Source organism: Rhagoletis pomonella, unplaced genomic scaffold (assembly GCF_013731165.1).
Source record: "Rhagoletis pomonella isolate Grant_MI unplaced genomic scaffold, Rhpom_1.0 Rhpom_scaffold_00002, whole genome shotgun sequence".
NCBI classification, from domain to species: Eukaryota; Metazoa; Arthropoda; class Insecta; order Diptera; family Tephritidae; genus Rhagoletis; species Rhagoletis pomonella.
Window position 1 is genome coordinate 79,694,578 of NW_023458556.1, and position 6,230 is coordinate 79,700,807.

The window sequence follows — 6,230 nt, forward strand, 5'->3', positions numbered from 1 at the left end:
AAATTACTGTTAGGTATTGAAATTTCTGCAATTAGCTATATACTATTGTATGCATACCAATCTCACTTTGCAAATATATAATGTATTTTATTTTAAGCAACTAGGCAAAATTTAACTTGCTATTCTTCCTTTTTTATCAAGCAGACGAGGAGACAGCACCAATTTTTTAACGCGCTCAACTTATTGTAATTACTAGCCAACAGTCAACTTTGGAAAATATAAAGCTGAGTTATAACGCTTTGCAATAAATCATAGAATTTTCGTAAAGTCGTATTTTTCTTTTCATTTGCATACGTAATTACACCTATAGATTACCGTTAGGTTGGGGCATATTATGTCAGATGCTTCTTGCAGCTCCGCTGGGAAAATGACATCCAGCCCAGGGGATTTGAAGGGTTTAAAAGATTTTATGGCCCTGTCCACATTCCCGTGGGTTATGATGGCTTTCCCCGCCGGAAATGGTCCCACCGTAGGGGCCGATTTACTCTCCGCCGCGGGACAGCCAGGAAAGTGTGTATCAACAAGAATCTCTAGCATATCATCCCGAGGTGAGGTCCACTCGCCGTTTGGCCTTTGTATATAGCTGGAAGAAAAGGGGCTCTTTGATAGTACCTTCCGTAAACGGTTGGCTTCCAAATGTTCCTCAATGTTGTCACAGAAGTTTTTCCATGATGTCTCCTGAGCCCTTTTGATGGCTCGCTTGAAGTTTTTTAAGGCTTCCTTATAGGAATGCTACGATCCGTCTCATTTCGCCTTATTAAAAAGCTTCCTGCTTTCCTTCCTCAGGGTGGCGATTTCTGCGTTCCACCAGTGTGGCTTCTTTTTCCCCTTCGGAATTGTGATAGGGCAGGAGGCGGAAAAAGCCGCGTTACAGGCTTTGGTAATATGGTCCACTGCTTCTTCAATTTTTTCCGATGAATCTAGTCCACCGAGAGAAGCATGCTGGAAGTCTACAGATTCCGCTTCATCAGATGTTATCGGTAAGCGAGACTTACCGTGAGAAGCGCTTCTAAAAAGGAGGTCCGAGAGTATATTCCTGAACTTGTTCCAGTCGGTTCGTCTCCTGTTTCTGTAAGCGACTGAAGGTGATGGTTCGAAAGAGATCTTGAAATTTATGTATATATGGTCGGAGAAGGAGTGGTCATTTGAGACATGCCACTCACTGATATTTTCTAGAAAGCTATCCGACACAAGAGAGATGTCTAGTACCTCCCTTCTGTTAGAGGTTACAAATGTTGGCCTACATCCGATATTACAAATTGCTAGGCTATTTGAGAAAATAAAGTCGATAAGAGACTAACCCCGTTTGTTTATGTCCGTGGATCCCTACAGCGAATGATAAGCAGTCGCATCGGTACCGATAACGATGTGAGAATTCCTCTTGTTGGCCTCTTTCACAACGTCCCGCAACCGAGTCGGGGGATAAGTGGCGTGGTCGTGTGCCATGTACGATGAGACCAGCCAGAGTGGTTTGGATCGTACTTCCACGCTTTCGTTTTGGATACTAACACATTACAGATTTTAGAGAGGTAACGATATTTACATATGTTTGTATGAACATATCGCTAGCTTAGAGTGAAAAGTTGCTAACTAAATTTTGTAAAATTTTACAGCAGACGAAAAAAATCTTATAACCATTTCTTCAAGTATTTTGCAAGACTTTTTATACAACATTCTGCATGTTTAAAACAAAGCCAAACTCCCTACGAGGAGCGTTCGATATTTATTAAAAGCTTTCGTTTGGATCTTATAAATTTGCATTTCATTAAATATCAACGAGAAGAAATAAAGCAAAAATCTGTATCCCTTTGGAAACAATGCATTTTTAATTTCACTTGTCTCCTATATCAAAATATGGGTTTTCACAAAAAGTGGGCTTAGCAACCTTTCACTCGAAGCTAGCGATATGTGAGTTTCTTTTTAGGAGAATAAAATTGGTCTATGAAAAAAAAACTATTGTATAAACAAGGCACATAAATACTGGTAGAAGCCAAAATGACGTTGCTCTCATGAGAACCAAACCTTTAAACTTCAACTTGATTTTATTTTATTTCCTATATTTCGTTACGCTTTGAATGTCATATCGTTGTTTTTTTTTTGAATGTTCGTTAATAACAAATTTTAATTTGCATTTGAATTTTTGTAGTGTTGTGCGGTTTATACTTAGTGTATGTGTTAAAAATGCAACACCTGAAGCGTTGTTTTTTATGTGGTGTTAAATATAAAGCAGTGTTTGCATTATTCAACTTTGCGTTCAACAATTGCGTTCAACTCAACGCAGGGTTGCACGAAAAAAAAGTTGAATGGCTAAATGTTGGCTGGCGGCCAACTTTGTTGAAAGCGATTAGTTGAAAGGCCATTCAACCAAAAGTTGAATGCAAAGTTGAACAATGCAAACACCTTTTTATGGCGAATATTTAGATATTTTTTCATATTTTGATATTTTTAGCCAGTCAACTTTTTTTTCGTGCAACCCTGCGCTGAGTTGAACGCAAATGTTGAACGCAAAGTTGAACAATGCAAACACACTTTAAGGCAGATACCACTAATTTTTTAACGTGCCTCAATGTCCTTCGCGTAAGGAACGTTGCGAAAGCAGCTGTGGGCAGAGCTGCAGTGAAATGCCTTGCTGTGCGTTAAACATTTTAAAGAAGTAGATTCCACAAACACACCGGGAGGTACAGGAAAGGCACGTTTGAAGCCAAGTGCTGTTCCTATGACCCTTATGCCGAAAAGTCCCTCCAACAACACTACAACTCATAAAACAAAAACAGAAAACAACATACACGTTTTATCAAATTTTAACTAAACAAAATAAATAAATAAGAATAAACTTCAAATATACTTAAAAACGTCAACCAGTGAAATGTATTTTTTTATTTTTCCTTACACACGCTCATTTTTATTTTTACTCTCCCGAAAACTTTGACTTTTGTAGGTTTGACGTCAAATTGGCTTCTACCTGTTTTATTGTACCATGTTGTATAAACACTGAAAATTTTTCCCAAACCCTTGAGATTTTACTTGCGAACCCTGAGCACCGAGACTAGATCGGAAGCCCCTGAATTTTAGGGCGAAAAATGCAATCTGGCAACACTAGTCTTACGCAAGAATGAAATGACCTTACGAGACATTTAAATGGCCTTTGTTTTCAATAAAAAATTTAACATTATTTTACGAATAATAGCAATAAAATAGCCTTGTTTCGGAAAGATTAGTTCGGCTTAGATTTTTTTTACCACCTTAATGTACAAACATATATTTATTATTATTTCTATTGCACGTTGTTTGGACACTCGCAATTAAACAAGAGAAGCAACAGATTGCAACGCCAATACTTCTGCCTCCAGTTTGCATATTTATTTATTAAATATTATGCATGAATATTCAGCATTCACTATTCAATAATTGCATTTGAATTGCAAATACCAGTTTATCTCGTTCTACACATTATTGTTTAGTGAATACACGTTTTTTGATTCTGATAGATAAATATCGTTGATTGAATGTCTACATGTGCAAAACGTTTATTGAATACGTAGATACATATCGTCCCGTTTCTGCCTTAACCACGTATCTACAATTTGTGGGAAAACTAATATTACCACTATTATATTAACAGTTGTTTAAGCTTCACACTATTTGAAAATAGAACAAAGACTTAATGAGGGTGTTCACTACTGTTAGTGGAACCAGAAATATTAAGTAAAAAATGCGTTTATTGCATCCTAGGGGAAGAAATTATGTATTTTTTCTTACACTCTCTAAAATACCTCTATTACAGATACGAGGTTAAGGCAGCAACGGGACGATATGCAAGTATGTATTTGATTGTAAGTAAAATATGTTAGGCACATTGCACATTAGTGCGATACGATATGCGATGCGATATGCGATACGATATGGATGAGACATCGACATGCTGAGTACGTGGTAATTGGTAGAAAGCGATGAAAACTGTGCACACTTGCACGAGAGCGACACCGATGCGATATAATATCGCATGCGTATCGCACGGTTTTCTGAACGAGGTGAGATTAGCATTGCGCGGTATTTTTTGCAATAAGCATGTCCATTTCACAGGCGGAAGCATCTTCCTCAATTTTTTTTAGTCGAATTTATAAAAAAACCCATGTTTATGAAACTATACAGACAAAACTGTACAACAGACATGACTAGTTTGGCATGGAGAAATATAGCGTCTGAGGTTAAGGATACAGGTAAATGCACAAAATAATATTTTTAGTGATGGTTTATTTGCCTTCGTTTTCACATCTTTAAAAAGAAATTTAAAGAATCCAATAATTTTAAACCCATTTGTTTTTGATTTTGAATAGCAAACAAGATTTGGTGTTTGTTTCAATGTTAATGATTAACTATTTTGTTTCAAATACTCAAATAAATAGTAATCAGTGTAATTAGAAACAATTTAGAAAAAATCATCTCATTTGCCAATAAAAGAAGAAATCAGATATAATAACAAATACTAAAAAATTACGTATGTATGTAGGTAATTATTTTTGATTTTTCGTTATGTTTTTATATGTTTTTTTTTCTTGAGTGTTATTTTATTATATTTAAGCAAGGCATATAAATACAGGTAGAAGCCAAAATGACGTTGCTCTCATGAGAACCAAACCTTTAAACTTCAACTTGTTTTTCTTTTATTTCCTATATTTCGTTACGCTTTTAATGCCATGTCGTTCTTTTTTTGAATGTTCGTTAATGACAAATTTTAAATAACATTTGAATTTTTGTAGTGTTGTGAGGTTTATTCTTAGTGTATGTGTTAAAAATGCAACACCTGAAACATTGTTTTCTATGTAGTTTTAAATATAATGCAGACACCGCTCATTTTTTTAACGTGCCTCAATGTCCTTGGCGTAAGGAGCGTTGGGAAAGCAGCTGTGAAGTAGAGCTGCAGCGAAATGCCTTGCTGTGCGTTAAACATTTTAAGAGCAGATTTCATAAATGCACCGGGAGGTCACGTTTGATGCCAAGTGCTGCTCCAATGACCCTTATGCCGGAAAGCCCCTCCAACAACACTGCAACTCATAAATCAAAAACAGAAAACAATATACAAATTAAGAAATTTTAGCTAAAGAAAATAAATAAATAAAAACAAAACTTCAAATTTATTCATTTTTATTTTTACTCTCCCGAAAACTTTGACTTTTGTAGGTTTGAGGTCAATTTGGCTTCTACCTGTTTTTATTGTACCATGATATTTAAGGAGCGTTTAAATTAAAGCGAGAAAGTTCAAATTTGTGTGCTCTATTACACAATGCAAGGCGAATTAATCAAGGCATATTCAACAAGGTAGAAGTGACAATTCAGTCGAGCTCTCTCATAGCTGACTGTAATGTCAAAAAATGTAAACAAGGAAATTAACCCTTTGTTATGCATTTACCATATTTGATAAAATTCAACGGCCCCTAGCTATAGTCAAAATAAAGTCGACTCCTAAAGTTAAAAGCAGCTTTTTGACATAACTTTTCAATCTCTCAAAAAAGGCGGCTTTTAACTTTAGAGTCGACTTTATTTTGACCAGGGACGTGAACCGGTTTTGAACCGGAAAACCTCTTTTTTCTATTAATTAACTGAACCATTAACCGAACCCAAAATTTCCACAAATGTTTGATCCGAACCGAAAACCGAACCACTTTCTATAAAGGTTTAAAGGTTCGTTTCAACCAATTTTCAATAGATAAATGTACCCTCTTTTTTCTTTTTGTTAAACATGGTAATACCTACCATGTATGTTTACCATGTGACAATGTAAAATGTAAAGGCAACCCATCTCATTTGACAGACACTTGACCCTTAATCTTGCGCGTTGTTGCACTTGACACGTGACACTTAAATTTGCACCATAATTCAATAATACAAGGTTCGATAAACTGACAGTTGTCTCTCTCGCACCGCTCCCTTAGCAGTGGCAAAGTGTTACTTCTTTGCAAATTTACTTGGAAAAAGTGTTGCTTTGCTGAGAAATAGAAGTATAAGCTTTTGTGCAATATGTTCATTTGTATATGTATATGAAGCACATTTAACTCATGAAAACATAAACTGCTTTTAAATGGGATGTTTACATAAATCTCTTAGTAGTTTTATTTTAATTTTGAGTCTTTTTGCAGTTTTTATACGGCTAAATAACACAAAAATTGCGTAATTCACGTAGATATATTAACATTTCGTTCAATATTTCGTTTAAAATGCTATATTTCCTG